The following is a 19,997-nucleotide window of genomic DNA, read 5'->3' on the forward strand; positions in this document are numbered from 1 at the left end:
CAGTAACAAAGAATATCAATAGTGAGGCACACTGGTAAATAATGATCAAATGTTAAATGTTCAAACAATAGTGCTGCTTGGGTGCACACAAGGTATCTCCCTCTGACCTGTAGGGAGTGGATCCAAACATGTATAAAGCACCAAGATAAAGTACTTAGTGTCCCTCTGTTGCACTCCGCAAGTGGTCTGGATAAGACCTACTAAGTTTTAAATCAAATCCACAAAAGCTTTTAAGTAGTTTCGTTTTCCAAGAATTCTTCTTTATTTGTCAATATAATTCATCATAGTGATACTTCTCATATGTGAATCTTTGTTGTTAAAAGTAAAGCGCGGGTGCCGCGATTATAGCAAAAGTAAAGAAATAGATGTTTTTTTCTATTTCTTTACTTTTGGTATAATCGCGGCACCCGTGCTTTACTTATAACATCAAAAGCAAAGCGCGGGTGCCGCGATTATACCAAAAGTAAAGAAAACAAGCGGCACTGAAAGCAATTGCGTCGCAATCGCTATTGTCAACAACTAGTGGTGCGCGCGCACCACAGAGGAGCAGGGGGGAGGGAGCGCGGCAGCGACAGCATGGCGAAAGCGCACTGCTGCGCGTGCTAGCCACTGTTGGGAATGGGCGTAGCAAAGGCAGGACATGCGCCTGCCTTAGCCCAATCGCGTGCCTTTTTTTGTAAAAAAAACCACGCAAAAACCAATGCCTGACGGCGAAAGCTGATCACAAGCGTGTGGTCAGCTTTCAAAACCCCATACAAAAGGGCTCTTGCTGCGCGAGCAGGGCTGCGCACTGCAACGCAGGCGCGAGCTCTAAAAAGGATAATCTCGGCTGTAAACTACTAAATAAGCGGGGCACAATAAATTAGGAGAGAAAAAAAAAGAGAGTCAATGTATCAGAAGCTTGATCAAGATTCTTCTAAAGGGGATTAGGTAAAGAATTCTAAATCTCAAAAGCGCATTGGAGGGTCACAAGCAGAGAGGAAAATACCTCTCCAATGGGTGCAGCATTCATGAACTCTCCATCAGCAAAAGCGTCTGGGTCAGGAATGTGAACAGCATCTTTCCCCAAAGTCCAACTGAGCAGTGTCATCTAAAAAATAGTAAAACAATCTGATTCACCAAAAGTATCAGTCTGAGTCACGTTGAAGGGGCATCATCCAATAAAAAAAATCACACGACTGCGAGTTAAAACATACTCCTCCTTTCCCAAGCTTTCCACAAGAACATCTTCCATCTGTGTGAGTCCAGGCAGGGTTGAAACGAATGTGTTCATTCAAGGCCAACTGGGTACATTTCTTCGCCTTTAAACGATGAGGTCTGTCACAAGAGGTTTGCTTCTCATGAGAACAAAATCTGAAAGAAGATTTCAAGTTAAAAATAATGTTTCATCATTTTCATGTGACGGCGAATACAGCTCTGCAGGCCTCACTCATACTAACGCAAGAGAATGTTAGCAATACAATTAATTAATACATTTGAGTAAAACTCAAATAATATGCAAACTTATGGATTCAGCAGTAAAATATTTATTTCATTAATATGAGTAATACATTTAATTAAATATGTCAGAGCAGTGCATTTTTCACATTTTAGCACGCATTTTTAATTAATTAATCGTTAAAAATTCAATATTGTTTCGCTATGCACTGTTAGTCTATTGTCTAAATAATATTATAAAATCAGTTTTTTTCCCTCTAACATGTAATTTAATACTAATGCCACCTAAGTCGAACTCTACAATACAAACAAATGCACATTTAAATTGCGTGTCAGTGCAGCTTCTATGTTTAACTGCTAATACTTTAATCTTCAGAATGCATAAACTGTCATGTTCTAATAACTTTTATGACACGAGGGACATCACTGAAATTACACGTTCTCGCCATTGAGCATCAGAAATGCCTTTACTCGTGGGATACGTTTATCTCGCTTTATTGCCGGCCTCCATCGAGAGATTTTCAGTTTAAACTTTCTCTCAGAATATATAGAAAGAATGAAATAGAAGGGTACACTTTGCGGGAACCTTATTAACTGATAGATACCTGTGGTCTTTGCCAATGGCGCATCCATTCCTGCTGCTTCTTGAAATTGTAATTTTCTGGGGAAAATCTATTAACGATTTCAGCAGTAAAGTTCTTGTTTCACAAATCAACAGCTTATAGACTTATCGAAGTTAGTGTAGCCTTTAATAAACAAGTAACAGAAATGTGCCACAGAGTTGTACACACTTGCTACAACCCACCAGGGGTTACATGCATGGTCATTCACTGCACATGTCCTACGAAACATGTCGTCCCTGCCAAGAGTGGCTGCACTGTACAAGAGGGTGTAGTCTCAAAAGTAACAATATATATAATTGATTTGATTGGGACACAGTAAAGTGTCACATTAAACCATGTAAACGTCATGCAAAAGCATGCTGACAATGCAAAATATGCTATGGATATTAGCTGAGTGGCAACAGGTGACAGATAGGAGGGGCAACGTGAGATGACGTCACACTATCATACATGTGAATGCAATATAATGTATGGCGCTCAAGATCCTTTCTAAGGGAGAAAATCTGTACATACACGCTTGAAAATGACGCCGGAATGTACGAGGCAAAATGAAGACTTTGGTGGGGGAGACACAGCAGGTTCTCAGGGAGCACAGAGGGGACCCATTGTCACACTGCAGTACAGGGGCAGGAAGTCTGTGGGAGGGATGGCGGAGAAAGACAGGAACAGAAGACAGACAGATAGTGGAGGCCCAGAACAAAACAATGTGTCCTCACACAGGGTGAAAGCGACCAAAGTGCTGAAGCCAGGATTTAAAGGCTCAGGCACTGGTCAATCGGAGTGGCAGGTCAGGACACCACATGGAATTAAAGGGACGGTGACCAGCGGGCCTGTACCTATTGTGAGGGGGCGCCATGCAGATATAGGGAAACTTACAAACGTGCATGAAGAGCTCTGAAGAGCTGTTCAGAATGTAAAGTCCTGGCACGATGCTCCAGGGGACCAGGAAGCCAAATCCAAAGCGATGAGAGGAGTCACAGCCCACAAAGTACCTGCAACAGATCATGCTGACAGCGCTAGGCTCAACCTAAAAAGGGAGAAACAGAAAGACGCACATTGGAATGTTGCAGCAGAAGGCTTATACCAGCCATTGTTGGCCCTGAGCCACTTCATTGTCTTCAAAGAAGCATCACACCTTACAATGTTCTTATAAGGTTTAAACATACTGTGTTACCTTTGCACTCACTAACATGTGAATGCAGGTGTATTTGTATTGTTATTTCTAATTACAATTTTACTTGGGACACATTCATTTTCTCTGGCATGGTGGAAATAATAATATATAACTGGCATGGTTTGTTTGCCACATTGTTTTGTTGTTTAATGTAGCACAATCCGCATGTAGTTGCTAGCTTCCATGTCTCTGCATGTTTCTAATGCCTCTGAATATGCATTTATATTGCATAACCTCAGGCCTGGAAAAAAACTAGTATCTGTCAAATAAAAAGCAAGCATGTCAACGCTTCCAAGTTCTCTATTGTTTACATTGCCTTGCCTAAACAAAGAATCTATGTATCAATTTGCGCATTAGCAATGAAAGGAAGGCCAAGATGGCTGCTTTTTCACTTCACTTTAAAAGGGAACAGAGTGAATGTTTAATGATCATATACCAGATGCAAAATATGTTCTCTGTATGCCAGAAGTAGGCAGATTTGCAGCAACGTTGTAAAAAACATGGAAAAAAATGTAACTTTTTTTGTGATTATGGTACAGCTGAATCATTGACGAACTTTACCTTTCTTTTAATAAGTACTAGAAATAGTTAAAGTGCATGAAAGTGATAAAAAATGTTAGATATCAATGAAGTGTACGTGAAAGGAGAGGAAAAGAAGCAAAACGGAGCAGGCACCACTAAAATGAGACTGGTTTGGACGATATGCTATTTGTTATGTTCTACAGTTTTTATATATAGCACGTGTTCACCAATTACTTAACTTCAGTGCACGTCTTGTTGCACTGTGAGCACATGTGGGTTTGCTTTTAGAAATTCCTTCATAGTGTAGGGTTGACACCTTTCCCAAAGAAAAATACCAACTATTTCTTCCCGTTTTAAGATTCTGCAAAGTCCTTACCGTGATACTTAAATACGACTTTATATAAAATCGACTTTATTCCTTTTTAACATGGCCTTCCTGTTGTTGTTTAAATATCAGTCAGGTAGAATAATGGCATTTGAAGAGCACATTTTAAAGTGCATTCTTCTAATATTTATTGTTTAAAGTATGCATAGATAAGGGGGGGAAATAGTGGTTTTAAGGAACTTTTCCAAATTTTTGTACAGGCTTAGACATTAAAAAACTGGTCATGATAGTACAAAACAGGCCAGCTAGCAACCCTACCATTCGGATGTCCATCAAGAAGCCACGACCTGAATAAACGTAGTGCAGTTTAAAAGTTGAGATTTTGTCTCACTCTTGTGCACCATGGGCCAGGTAAGTCTTGTATCCAACCAGCCAAAATGATGTACGAGTGATGTAAGTCATGGCTTGACTCTGACGAGTGCATCACAGTAGGTGCCCCGCTTTACTACCCTTCATGTAAGACATGTCACAGTGATTTTTGTCGTTATTGGGTCTTGGTGGATCCCTAATGTTCAACATCATTATTACATTATGTTTTGATCAACTGACTTGGAGAGATGATTCTTAAGTTGGGACCAGAATGAAAGCAGTCAGGTGTGAAGCATGCGGTTTGGTGGGAAGAGTATTACATATCTTAGGGAATTGTCTGGCGATGGTCTGTTTTAGTATCTTGCATGTGTAAGCTGTGATCAGTTTTAGGGATACAATTCGTTCAGATGGAGCTCGATTGTTTTCTGTAAGACGGCTTGGCGTCGTGGCAAGACCCCAAAATTGTTATTTTTTAGTCATAGTGAGTTGACTTGGGTGCATGACGGAGGAGGAGCACGAGGGCCAAGAGCATCAAAACATTAAAATGTAAAGCTACGAAGAGAAAACACAAAAGTGAATACACCCAGTGTAGATTTAAAAGTATAAAATCAATTTCAGAAGAAGAAAATAGAAAATGGATGATTTTAAATTTTACATTTTCATATATTTTGGGTCTCTAAAAGGTGGATTTGTCTTACTGTTTTAGAACTGCAGCAGAAAAAATTCTCGAAACCAATTGTTAATCATAATTTTGTGGCTAAAGATGGCACTAAATAGTTTTAACAAGGATCCCCAAATTTCTGTGTCCCATAATCTATGGCCATGACTTTCATCACTTGCCAATCTTCACCTGATCTGGGCACACACATAAGATCAATGGTCTATCTTAAACCAATCGGAGCTGTCCAGTTTCTCTTTCCCTTTTACCACTACCTCAATACAAATATGTCTCTAGTTTATACGGCTGCCTGAGTGGCTCAACACCGCCAGCTGGAAACAGCACAATTTCCTCCTGACTTGCTTGTAGGAATGCATGGCTGTGGGGCTAATTCATTGGGCCATTTATGAATGCATAAGGTAGTGTTCCTGCAGTACATTTTCATATACTCTAGGGTGCATATGGGAATTTACTTCAAAACATCTAAACATTCAGGGAACATTCATTTACAATTAGGACAAATAAAAGTGACTGTACCTTCTTTGCTTTTTTACGAATAGGGCGTTAGACATTTCGGGGCCCATTTGCGGGTGCATTTGAGAGAACGTGAAGTGGTACTCTTCTAGTACTGCTTCACATGCTCATGGATGGCTTTGTGGGTTGGTTCCTAGATGTTCATCATTGTCGCGGAGCCCTGACTCTCACATAGGAAAACAAAGTCTGTGAAGCAATACCCGTAGAAGGAGAGGCTGTACAGAGAAGCAGAGACTCACGGTACAAGGTACTGTGATGCTTGCAACATTTGTTTTTCTATAGCGCTTATACAGCCTAACTATCGATCATGAAAACTAGTACTCAAGGAGGTAAACTGTACATATGAGAAGGCTTCACTTAAAAAAAAACAAAGGTTACAGGGACGTTATAGTTAGGAAACAACATAAAAAAAATCCTTAGAAATTCACTGTAAAAAACAAAGGTTACAGGGATGTTATAGTTAGGAAATAGAACAAAAAATGTTAGAAATTCACTGAAAAAAACAAAGGATACACGGACGTTATAGTTAGGCTCACATTTCACTTGTACAAAATCATAGACATTCATCACTTATAGTTACTTGCACTAACTATAACTTATGCCCCGCAATGCACTGCTTATGACCTCACATATTACATCACTCATGACATTGCAGTGACATCACTGATGACATCTCAAATTACACCTCTGATGACACCATCCATAGAACAACTCACACCCCTGCAATATCTCTCATACAGCCACTTACACACCCGCACACAAATTAAGTGAATTTCTAAGGTTTTTAAAATTGTATTTCCTAACTGTAACCTGTAACATTTGAGAGTAAGCGAGTGAGTGAGTGAGTGCATGAGTGTCTCAGTGGGTGTGTAAGGGAGTGTGTGAATGTCTGAGTGGATCTGTGAGGGGGTGCGTGGGTGTCTGAGTGAGTGCATGAGTGTCTGAGTGAGTGTCTCAGTGGGTCTGTGAGTAACTATGTGGGTGTCTTAGTGGGTTTGCAAGTGTTTCCATCAGTGTGTGAGTCAGTTTGTGAGTGAGTGCATAAGTGTCAGAGTGGATGCGTTAGTCTCTGAGTGGGTCTGTGAGTTGCTGTTGAGTGGATGTATGGGCCTGAGAGTGGATGTGTATGTCTGAGGTGGTCTGTGAGTGGGTGCATGAGTGTCTGAATTGATCTGTGAGTGGAGATATGGGTCTGTGAGTGGATGCATGAGTGTCTGGGTGCATCTGTGATTGGGTGTGTGAATGTTTCAGTGGGTCTCTCGGTGGGTATGTGAGTGCCTGAGTGTGTAAGTGGGTGTCTAAGTGTCTGTGTGGGTGTGCCAGTAGCTGTGTGAGTGACTCAGCCACAAAGGAACCACAAATGCCCTTTTATCCAGCAAGAGTCTACAGTTTTGCACAACATATCTACCCAAGTGGAATTCTTTCTATTGGTTAATTTCTAAGTGTTACCTACTTGGGTAAATGTCCAGTACATATTCTACACTACAGCAGCATAATGGAGCATGAGGAAATGTCACCAGTGACCTTGTGTGAGTTTTGGCAATGTGATTGTTCCTAATGGATCTTCATCCAGAAATATGTGATAACATGAATCCTCCAATGGAGAAGACAATGAGACTATAAAGATGTCAAAATCCACCAGACAAGTGTCCTTACTCTTAACTTTATGAAGCAAGTGATTCTTTGCTTGGTGGAGAACTCCTCACCAAAATCGGCAGGAAATACGCTGGGGATGCTCTAGTTAAGTTGCCCATCATCCTGGCAAAAGGCAGGAAGACCTTTGGATGCTACTAAGGTGGATGGGGCCAAACAGGGACGCCTCCGAATGATTTCCATATTTGGATACTCCTAATAATTGAAAGGAACAACCATGGACTCTGCTCTCACCAGGAGAGGACAAGAAACAACCCACTCATCACAGTCACATACAGGTTGCGCTCCAATATATCAACGATGCAGTCACCTCCATGAACGATTTCAGATTGTTTTTCAATATGGAATTGCAGAGAAAACACACTTGCTTTGCATTCCCCAAGCCAAGGAGTTAGGATCATATGTCCTTTACAGAAGTGGAGCTTCTGCTATGGTTATATGTGGAAGTGCTTACTGTTGAGTTTTAATTTTTGTGAAATGAGCGTCAGAGCTAGAAAGGCCCTGGTGGACCCCATCCCCAATGGCCAGCCATGACTAAATGCCGGATGAGAAATTGGCCCCGGGGACCCCATCCTTTGGGCCCAGACATAATTTCATGGGGTAGAAGGGCTCCCTGTCCCGCCTCCCCAGGCTGATTTTGGACTCTGGGGACCCCATCCCCCAGGGCCCAGTCATAATTCAATGGGGAGGGGAGCTGCATTGCCCCCACCCCAGGCCAATTTCTGGTCTGGGGACCCCATCCCCAGGGCCCGGCCATGTCTCCTGGGTGCCCTGGAGCCCACCCAAGTCACACAGTGCGCAGGATAAGGACCACGGAGAGCCTCAAGTCCCTGCAGTCCCAGCTGTCTCCCTGCCTCCAGCCTTGCTGTTGCACATAGGGAGCTGCTGGAAATGCAGCTCCCTGAGAGCAAGAGCAATCTTTTATCTCTTTACTTGCTCTTTTTTTATTGAAGTTTTATTCATAGCATAGGCATTAGCCTGTACAATTTTTCAAGGAACAATCACAGAGCCTGCATGCATGTCTGCAGGCAGGCAAAGAGATGAAAGCTCCGCTTCTGGCTAGCGGTAGCAGTTTGACAGCTCCCACTTGCTCGAAGCGGATTGTTTCATTTTGCAAGCTCCCCCTAAGCAAAAGCAAACCGCTATGTCCCGGGGGTGTGCACCCCGAGACATAGAAGGAGGCAGCCCTGCGTGTTGGCAGTCATGTATGGCTCCAGGATGGGGGCCTAAGGGCCCCCCCATTCTTCTGCATGGGCCAGCCCCGGGGAGGTGGTGGTCCACGGGGCCATATATGGTCCGGGAGTGGCCACCTCCATGTTTTTGTTTTGCATTTGGACCCGTGTAGGTGAAGGTACCTGGGGCTGGGGGTCCACATGGACCCCCTACATATTGTTTATTTTAGCCCCAGGGAGGTGGTGGTCCCCGGGTCTTCTTAAAGCCCTACTAGGAGGGGGTCCATGCGGCCCCCTCCTTTTTAATTCTAGGGGAGTCAGCTGTCCCCCATATGTATATGTAGACCTGGGAAGGTGGTGATCCACAGAGTGCAAAGATGCCCATGGAGGGGGCCACATGCAGCCCCCTCTAATATATTTAGTAAATTCTGCATGCCCCAGTACCTGGCCCAGCTGGGGGCTTTAGTATATATATTTTTTCAATTTTGCTGTGAATTTGCAGATCCAGTTGCAATTTGGTGGCAAAATTGAAACAAAAATGTTTTTACTACCCAGTGGCGTCCCTGTGGACCCCACTACCACACCCAGGGGGTCAAGGTATTCCTACCCTGCCCCCTTTTCTTTATCTGTAACATTTTTTGTGGAACTCGGCTGAAGCCAACTCCCAAGATGGCTGCCAACACTTCCTGGTTGAAGTGCTGGCAGCCACTCAGATTTCAGCACGGGGACTGTGGGATTTGCTGATATTAGCAAAACAACAGATGCTCTTCCTATGCAACCAATGCCGTCGAACTATAACTACCTACTGATGCCTGTCAGTAGGTAATATCTATATTTCGCGAAGATTCGTCAATCGGCGCCAAGGTTACAGGGAATAGAATGTTGCGGATTTCCTCTGGAAAATAGGTCCTATCTATAACTTCCTACTGGCGACCGCCAGTAGGTAATCTATATCTATATATATATATATATATATTATCTACTGGCGGTCGCCAGTAGATAGTTATAGTTAGGACCGTGTTTCCATAGGAAATCCGCAACATTCTATTTGGAATAACTTTGGCGTCGGTTGACGAATCCTCGCAAATTTTTCAAAACTAATGGGGCGCTACGCTCCGCTCCTACCCTAAAAGTTTCGGGGTGATTCGTCAAGCGGGGGCTGAGAAAAAAGGGGGGTCCCAAAACGCGTTTTCCCCATGCATTTTTCCATAGGACCTTTAGACACAGCTACAGCCCGAACGGCTGAACAGAATTATGTGAAATTTGGCAGAGAGGTAGTCCTCAGGTCAGGGATGTGCCTTTTACAGGTCTTGTGTAAATCTGTTCAGTATTTCCTGAGAAAATAGCATTTAAATCAATATATATATCTGTGAGCGCGCTCCGTGCGCTTACCGTAAGCTTACCGTACGCGCACGGTGCCGTGCGCAAGCGCGATTCTGATTGGTTGTTAGATCAAAGTAAACATTCGAAATCAGGAAGTGTCGGCCGCCATTTTGTCTCTCGCAGTCTGAGGGGGTGTAAAACAAAGGTGGATAACGTGAAAAGGGGGCAGGCTGGACAGTTCCTGACCCCCTAGCCTTTGTCAGGGGGTCTCAGAAGGACCCCCAAGGGCAAAAAATTAATTTACATTTTTTTTTAAAAAATCGCCGAATGCGCGCAGCGTACGCGCATGGCGTATACGGAGAAATTCCGCAAAATTCGCGTAATTACGCGTACCGTGCGCGCACGGTAAAAAAAAATTTCAAAAAGGAAAGCTTAAAAAAAAAAAAAAAAATTGTGCGGTAAGGTTGGCTCTTAAAAGAGCCGTTGGGTTCATAGAGGGATGGAGGAAAGAAAGAATGGGAATATTATGAGCGTCTACAAACGTGCTGGTCTATCCTATTGTTAATAAGGGGAACACTGGTCTCCCCAAAAACAATAAGACCAGAACACGTTATACAACTCATTACAACCCTCCCAAATCGAGGGTTAACGTCCAGAGGAGCAGAAGAAGGTGATGCTCCCACCTCAGAGGAAGGGCTCAGCTGAGCTGCCGATGATGTACTCGGCTGAGCTTCTGAGGCTGGGCTCTGGTGACTTACTGAAGAGTTTTCTCCAGTATGTCGAGCAAAGGTCCTGGGATGTTTATCCCTAAGGTGTCTCATCATAGAGTGATTTCCAAAGGAATACTTTTTCCTAGGATTTCCTCTTGATAAAACACGGTCACAAAGTGTGCAAGTGACCAGTGGAGCATTGACCTTTTTCTCCCCCTCTGGAAAAGTAAAATACTCCCATACAAAAGAATTCTTCTGTTTCCTCCTTCTCTGGATGATGGTGGTGCTGCTAGCCTCACTCTCAGAAGAGGTCTGCTGTTCTGCCATTGTATCCCAAAGACAATTCAGCTCCTGCTCCTAGAGAATCACAAGCAGTAATGAGGGGAATGGGTGTGGTGTGGGAAGTTTCTGGAACTGAAAGTAGTTTCAACCAATGAAAAGTGTTCTTTCAAGCAGTAATGAGGGGAATGGGTGTGGTGTGGGAAGTTTCTGGAACTGAAAGTAATTTCAACCAATGAAAAGTGTTCTTTGTGGATCACATGACCTACCGTGCACGCTCCGTAAGCTTACGGTACGCGCTCGTAAACAAGTACGCATGCGCAAACGTGACGCTTACGGAGCGCTTACGGAGCGCGTACGTAAGATGCACTCGCGCATGCGCATTACACGCCCCTGCGTAACTGCGACGATGCTTCCGCGTGTACGCGTACGTCACGCACGTATCACGTAAGCGCGCTGTACTTATGACGTGCGGAGCGCGTAGCGTCAGCTTACTGTATGCGTATCCTATTACGTACGCGCACCGTACTTATGACGTACAGAGCGCGTACCGTCAGCTTACCGTACGCGCACGGAAAAAAATGCATAAAAAAAAAAAAACCTTTCCATAATGCAGGATATAGTACATATATTATTTTATACATAGGTTTACAAAAAATCTCCCAAAAAAATTTGCATTTAAAAAACCGTACAAATTCACTGAAAAAACCATGGGTTTCACACACGTTATAGTTAGGAATTAGCATTTAAAAAACCTTGCAAATTCACTGAAAAAACCATAGGTTTCACACATGTTATAGTTAGCTGTACATTTCACTCGTAAAAAAGTTATAGTTAGTGCAGGCAACTATAACTCACGCGACCGCAATCCTCTGTTGATGCTAATACTGTATCTTTAGCTATACATATATTACAAATATTTATTTTTTATAAACACACATATGTCATCAGTGATGTAATATCTGACATCATCAGCAGAGGATTGCGGTCGCGTGAGTTATAGTTGCCTGCACTAACTATAACGGGGGAATTTCATTGGTTTTTTACGAGTGAAATGTACAGCTAACTATAACATGTGTGAAACCTATGTTTTTTTCAGTGAATATATATATATATACATATATATAGATATTATTTGAAAACAATGTGCCCTGCAGCAAGGACGCACTCCACAGCAGGTAAGTTCAAAGCTTATTTATTGCAAATGAAAGTGTCATTTCATCCCTCATTAGATGCCAACGCGTTTCGAAGCTGTACGCTTCTTCTTCCTGGGCATGTCTGGCAATGCAGTAATATTAGAGCAGTCCCATGTGTGTTAATTGTTTTATAGACCTCTGGTGTGCCTGCCGTTTGGCTTATCTTCCTGATGCACCTTGGGACATGTAGTTTATTACCCATAGTGGGCTCCGCATATTGCCACAAAATATTTAGTCCCTCCAGTGGGCCCCAGTGTGAAACTTCCCGCTTTCTTATTGTATTGCTCTGCTGCGCCATCAGACTCGGAATAGTTCCATATCCAGAGGTTCCATCTTTTCCTGGGCTGTGCAATATTTCACGGCCGGAACCGCTGTGATACTCTTTGAAAACAATGTGCCCTGCAGCAAGGATGCACTCCACAGTAGGTAAGTTCAAAGCTTATTTATTGCAAATGAAAGCGGCATTTCATCCCTCATTAAATGCCAACGCGTTTTTAATTATAAATACTGCATGTGCACAAGGGGAGCAGCCAATTGCAGCAGCATCAAAGGCATTAATCCACAGACATTTTCCTTTCATATGCATTGTCTATCCACATTCTCCAATCAACTACTCATCTATATATGTCTGGAAAAATTCATCATTCATCAAACAGAAATTCATGAGCCATCTAGCCTCCTACTCACTCTATTGTCCACCAACTGACACCACCATCCACTTCTCCATTCTTTTACTTGTGTATCAATACACCCTTTCACCCCTTCACACTTACCATCATGTAACATGACATTGCATGACATATGATGTACTCATAAGCGCACGTTCACCCCTTGGGGCATCGTGGTGCTGAAATAACAAATGTAAATAGTCAACCATCCATACTTATCCATTTTACTTGCAGCACCATTCATGCACTTATAAATCCACACAACCATACTGAAATACATGCATCAAATAAGCAAGGGTATTTGTGATACTACTGCAGGCGGTGCTATACCTGTTATTTGATGGAGGATAATTCACAAAAACTTCTTGATTTTTACCTGTTCTGTGACAGTAGGAAGCATGTACTGCTGCTGTTGTGTCTGGGAGTGAAGATTCCTTTGCTGTTACCATGCTGTGCCTGTTCCGTGAAGGAGGGAAGCTTGTACTTCTGCCCATGCTGTATCTGTTCCATAAGAAATGGAAGCCTGCACTGGTGATGCCCAATTGTACCTGTTGTGTGATGGATACTCTAGTGTGCATCTTATGTGAAGATGGAAAGCTCGTCAACTGATGCACATGGTGTATCTGTCGTGTGAGAGAGTGAAATGTGAACTGTTAAAGCCTGGGTATGCCTGTTCTGTGAGTGAAGCTTGTACTGCAGATGGTGTGCTGTACCTATTCAGTGAGGGAGGGAAGCTTGTACTGTCTCGTTTCAGAAGCATTATTCCCACCCACTGTTGTGTACCTGTCTATTGGTGCCATGGGGTTGCATCTGTTTGTGGGTTCTAACCATGATTGTAAGCATCCAATAGTTGACCCCGATCTGCAGGAAGGGTTGACACTTTTCTTAGAGAAACATACCAGACATTTCTGTGTATTTTTGGTTATGGAAGAATCAGGATATCGCAATTAGGTATCAAATTGCTGAAAACACTCCAATTTATTTTTCTTTAACATAGCTGTTGTCTCTGTGTGCATCCAAGTATTTAGGAACAGTTCTAAAATACTTTTAACTTGTTTACATCTTGCAGTTGCTGATTTATCTTTATATTTCAAAGGGGAAAGATACTGAATTGTGATGATTTCTAGAACTTTTTTTATCTGACTTGGCATGAACATACTGGCTAAACCAATGGGCACATTTTCAATCCTCTTAAAATAGCTTGAATGGTTACTGTACCTGCACCAGAGCACGGCATGCAATGTTAAGTCTCACATTTGTTGACTAATTAAGATAGCTTAGTTGATGAATGCTTTTGTTACAAATATCCCTGTCTAACCTTTTCCCCCACTTGCTTGCTTCCTTTTGTTTCTACCTAAAGACCCATGCTAGTGTGTAGGTGCAACTTGTGGGGCACTCAATCAGCTATAAGTCATCCAGATGGCTTGGGATTTGCTAGATCATTAGCGAGCCCAGCCCAAGTCACTGTAACGAATCTATGATGTTATTCCGCAGCCTTTTTCCCCGCAGGGATTCACAACGTGGTCGTTACAACGACCGCGTTGTGATTCCGCATACCATTACTCCACAAGTCGGAACAACGACTTGCGGAGCGGGGGCACTGGATGTTGGAATAGTATAATTTACTATTCCAACTCCAGTCTGTGCGGACACTAGGGAAGGTGTTGGATTTTAAATCCAACACCTGTCCCCCCCCGCAAGTCATTGTTCCGACTTGCGGAGTAATGGTCTGCGGAATCACAACGCGGTCGTTGTAACGACTGCGTTGTGATTCCCTGCGTTGAAAAAGTTTCGGGGTAAACGTTATTTACCCACTGTAACACATCAGCCTACAACAATGGCACCGTACAGAAACTATGCCTGTCACTATCAGTTACACAAAACAGCACAAAGTCATACTGCTGTCTCAGTCTTTGGTCCAGCAGGCATCCATCCTTTCAAGTTATACTGACAAATGATAGCCTAACATTAATCGACACTACCATTCTGAAAATGTTAGATTAAATCTACTACATCAACAAACACTTAGAATGGCATCAAAGCCACATAGGTATCTCAAAAATTAACTTGAAGCCGAGCAAGGCTAAATTGTACACCCCAGTATAACGAAACACATTGTAATGTCCTTCAGCACACACATTGACATACACATTTTTGATACCTATTAAAAGGGAGAGAGAAATAAAGGATCATGATTCCTTCATGTATAGATCACCACAGTGCACAAGGGTTTATTATCCCTGTACTATCAAACATTTATTTCTTGGAATTTTAGCTTCCTTCTGTCATTACACACTGTAATGCATTCTGCAACATTTTCTACTATTTTCTAGCTTCCTACCAGCCTGTTATTCCTGAATCCTCACGTCTTTCAAGTGCTGTATGCTGCTGTGTCTGGGCTTCTAAAAGGCCCCTTTTCATGCCCATCCTAAACCTGGTCTGTTGATGTAAGATATGGGCCGATGCTAGCCTGCTCTTCTTGGTCTCTCTTCCCTAAATGCAGCGAGGAGTAGCTCGGCTTCAGTGCATAGAACATATTATCTCACCGAGACCCTGCACTGACTACCCTTATTTTATCTAATAAATAAAAATAAATGCCACTAACCCTGTCCAGTACCACCATCCAGTGGCGCCAGACCACCCTTTTCTTTTTAGTTGGGTAGACCTTGTTGCTTGCTGGGGAATCTCAGAATCACACACCCCTAAAAAAAAAGTTATGAATTATTTTTTATTGTTTTCAACAAGAATAAAAGGAAACAACAACAAAAGAAAACTTCCAACACAGAACAGCCACTGATGGTAAAACACAGAGGCCACCATATTGATATATAAATCCAGAATTGTGCTATGTGCCCAGCTCCAAAATTCGCCCCTATTTTCATTTACAATGATCCCATCAGGCACACCTAACATTATTGACAAAGCAACGCCCCTGCTTACCATGGAAAACCGAAGTAAATGTATGCCATGGTTAACTGTGAGTGCACCACTAAACCTACTAACTGACAGCCACTGGATTAAACACTAAAATGATACTTGTTCTAATGCACTTAACTCCTTATTAGGTATTAATAAGTGCTATTTACACAGTACATCCATGACTTGTGTATTAGTCGTCTAGGTAGGTGGCCATTAGTGGCATTACCTATTTTTGGTTGAATGCTGCAAGTAAGTTCTAATGGGCCGTCTTATTTTTGTCTTGGGGTTACACTGATATACCAAAATAGGCGTCTAAGGGCTAGATATAAGAAGCAATTTACCTTTTGCAAAATGTTATAGTCACTAAATCACAGGATTTGTAACCAATTAATGGCTTTTTATTATTTACTAAACCCACAATTTGGTAAGTGCTTACTGAATGTCATGTCATGCAGATTTGTAGAGTACACTATCACCTGGGAGGGTATCCTGGCACTAGGGTGACCATATGGCATGGAGGAAAATTCTGTCCAGGACTGTAAAAAATTCAGGACAAAGAGTCAAGATTCAGGACAAAAGGTACATTTTATGGACACATCCAAGGAGAAGCATTACCCCCACTACTTTCTCAGTGCATTTATTTACTGTTTCTACAATGCGCTATTTATTCACTATGGTCTTTATATTATTGCCTCTGGGTATGCTACATTCAGGTGGCACAGCATGTCCTTGTTCAATAGTAAATTAATGCCATTGAGCACAGTGTCAAAGGCCTCAACCCTACCCAATCTATCCAATCTTTCTTGGAGAGAAAGCATGCAAAACTTTGATTATGTTTCTAAACATTTTAAAATCCATGGCAAACAGTTTCAGAAACATTAAGGTAAGTGACCATCTGCTAGTTTAGACAAGTTGAACAAAAACATCTGGCTTACCTGAACCTCCATTGGACGTTAAACCTAAAAAAAAAAATATTGAGGCAGAGCAGATGTTGTGGGTGACAGTCTCACACCTAATATCAGGATGTGAGGTACCCACAACTTGTCTGGAGTCTCACAGGACTAGAGTGTGCATCTGGGAATCTACATTTATCTCAGAACTGGGAGCCTGGACTGCCAATCAAAGACATTTAAGAAAGAGAAGAACAAGGTGGCTTAATTCCTAAAGTCAGGCAAGGTGGGCCTGCCATGAGTATCGAAAATATTGTGTAACTGGGGATTTGTCTCAGTAGAGAGGAGAGAAACAGAAGAGGCAAAGTCAAGTAGTTGAACAAGCAGCACCAGACCCCTGGCAAACTCTTGTGGAGCAGTGGTCTGTTGGTCAGGCTTGTGAAGGGTGAGTAGGGGCCAGGCCCCTTGTAAGGTTGTGCCCTGGGCAAATGCCCACTCTGTCCATGTCTTAAAACTGTTCTGCAGTCAAGCCAAGGCCAAACCTGTGATCTGGCTCATCCCTAAATGCCAAAGTACATGCAGAATCTTCAAAATATTTGAGATGTAACTTACACAAGCAAAAAGTAGGAACATGATAACGTTTTTACAATTTAAGAAGTGTTTCTTTAACATATGATAGTATTTTCTTTATTACAAGTAGATCCCAGATTGTACTAGGAATTAGTTACCGTTCGATACCTAGAGATTAATATTTACCATTCCCCAATTGATTTGCAGGATGGAAATCTGGGCAGAGCAACACGTTTCTCTAAGCTCAGTTTGATTTTTGGTCTTCTCTTCCGTTTTAGGTAATGGACTGCTACCCCGTTTATTGCACTATTTTGCGAACCTTCACCTGCTCATCCCTCAATCCTTATTCATACATCTCGACTCGTCCCACGTCTGATTTGGGGGCCGGGCACTGCAGGGTAGCTCTTTCTGCGACTGCGAGTGGATTAGCTCTTTTGGTCATAGCGTGCTATTATTTAGCTACACAGTTCCAGTGGGTGTTTCGCTGGCTGCCTGGCCTCCCCCTGGATGAGATTGGGTTTACCCGTGAAGACTTTAAGGAGGGCTTACTACACTACTCATCATTTCCTACCAACCATTCTACTCAACTCCACCCTGGGTTATTCCACCCAGCTTTCTCTTGTCTTATTAGAACCGGTAAACTCACTAACATGAAGAAACTCTACATTCCTGCAATACCTTTGCTAGGCTTCCCCACTCACACAGGGCGGCTTCTCTCAGGGCCACTTCGTCAGTGGCATGCTGCCGGTTTCTCAAAATTACGGGATTTGTTTGTTGACGGCGAACTACAAGATGCCGAAACCCTTATGGCAGACTACAGTCTTCGCCCGAGTGAATTCCTTTCTTACGAACACCTTAAACAATCATTAAATGCAATATTTAATGTCTTCCACCTAGCTCTAACCACACATGAGATGTACCTGACCCTCTATACCATAGAGAATGGCAGCAAACTGATAAGATGGGTGTACAGAGCTTTCCTGCAACATGGGAACTATTCCAGGGCTTTTCTCCTTACTAACTGGGAGACTGACATGGCCAAACCTATGTACAATGCAGACTGGGCTCAAATATTGGACTGTCCCCACAAAGGGGCCGATTCCGATTCCGGTCGCAAAACGTACTGACCGACATGGACCAGTGCCGTACGACCCATGCAGGATGATACAACGCATGCGAATTACAACCAACACGTACGGAATCCAAGCTGTAAGACCGAGCCGTAGGGAAAATAGTGATCCGGCCGGAAAACCGACGCGAGTTTCACCGACCGACACGAACCCGGAATGAACCCGACCGACACGTACCCGCGATGTCCGACCCGTGCAGTACGATGCAATGCATGTAAAACCAGACCGACTCGCACGGAGCCCAAGCCGCATGACCGACACGCACAGAAAACCGGGCCCACAAGTAATAGAGATCTCTGTGACCGATGCTTATGAAACACAGAAGATAGGCAGCGTGAACGAGGCGGAGAATGCCGCACGAGCCAACATCAGCGTCCGTCTCGGTCAGAAGAACGTCTCCTTCATGCCTAGAAAACCCAAAGGAAAAAAGACAAAAAAAGGACACAACAAGCAATGACAAAGCCAATAAATATAAAAAAAGAAACCTGGGACAAAGACACACCCACAACTCCACCTATATAAAGGACATCAATCACTACCATGATCCTATGCAAATAGGAGACACAGTCAGCAGCAAACACCCTCACACAGTAACCACAGACACACTCACAACTCACCCATCACACAACTCACACACCATCAGCACCTCACCAAAAGTACTTACACATACAGCTAGCTAAACCAACACCACCACCACCCATCACCATGCCCCCAAAGAAGAATCCAAAATTCACAGATAGTGAGTTAGAAGTGCTGGTAGATGAGATCATCAGAGTAGAGCCACATTTGTTTGGTACATTGGTCCAAAGGACCCCCATGTCACAGAAATCCAAGATGTGGGCAAGGATTGTGGACAAGGTGAACGCAAAAGCACCAGCAAGGCGCACAAAGGACGATATCCAGAACAGGTGGTATGACGTGCGCAGGAGGGTCAAGAAACTCATTGAAAAAGATCACGCCTTGAGTCAGTGCACCGGCGGTGGCCCTCCTGCCGAACCAGTCTACTTCAGGACCTGGGAGGAGAAGGTGCGGGACATCCTACCGTTTTGGAAAAAAGGGGGGGGGGGAAACAAGGGGGGAATTTATAAGCTGTATGGTTATATCTTATGCAGAAAGGAGCAAAGAGGGTTTTTTATATAACCAAACTATAGAAACTTAATTGTACAAGAATTAAAAAGATAACAAAACTATATATTTTTCAATTTTATTTCTTTTTGTTGGTTATTTATGATTTCTGAATAGATTTCAGAAGTTTTTTCTTATATCAAAAAGTAAAAAGACATGTAATTGTGCCTATTTACAAAATTAGTGAGAAAAGAACAGACATGTTGGACTTCTATCATTATTCAAAAAGATTCACATGTACACAATTTCTCAATATGACAAGAATACAAGATGGGAGAATACAGTATACTCAATTCAGTTACCAGCGTGGTAATGCTGTGCTTGAATTATTCTCTTGTACTTTCAAAAGCAAACATGATATACACATAAGATTCAGAGAGAAATAAACTATCAATAACGTGTGATGGAAAAACACATGGTGGAAAAACCAACGCGTTTTGGCAATGCCTTCATCAGGATTCCATCACTGTGATTAATAAAAACAAAAAATTATGAATGAAAAAACTGTGTGAATATGTACATGTGTAAACACAAAAAAATACATTAGCTCCTTAATGCTATTATACACTCATTAATTACAGCTTGACATAATGCTATAGATTACATAATTACAAGGTGTGGGAATTCAAGAATACATGCTCATGGGAACTATCAATGAGCCAATCCTACGATAGACAGGGTCAATGTTGGTTAATTCTGAGATGACATACTGAGGAATAA

The 19,997-nt window shown here is 42.6% G+C and overlaps 1 long non-coding RNA gene across 1 annotated transcript; it reads right to left on the bottom strand.

The window, feature by feature from the left end:
- Window positions 1–797: 797 nt before the first annotated feature.
- On the bottom strand, window positions 798–15,351 carry LOC146833796 (uncharacterized). The gene is made up of 3 exons (XR_014960270.1): window positions 15,249–15,351; window positions 2,937–3,087; window positions 798–1,353 (listed from the first exon to the last, which is right to left on the bottom strand). It is a non-coding gene; the product is annotated as an uncharacterized LOC146833796 (long non-coding RNA).
- Between the last annotated feature and the right edge of the window lie 4,646 nt (window positions 15,352–19,997).

The sequence above is a fragment of the Triturus cristatus genome, chromosome 4_2, assembly GCF_964204655.1.
Source record: "Triturus cristatus chromosome 4_2, aTriCri1.1, whole genome shotgun sequence".
Lineage (NCBI taxonomy): Eukaryota > Metazoa > Chordata > Amphibia > Caudata > Salamandridae > Triturus > Triturus cristatus.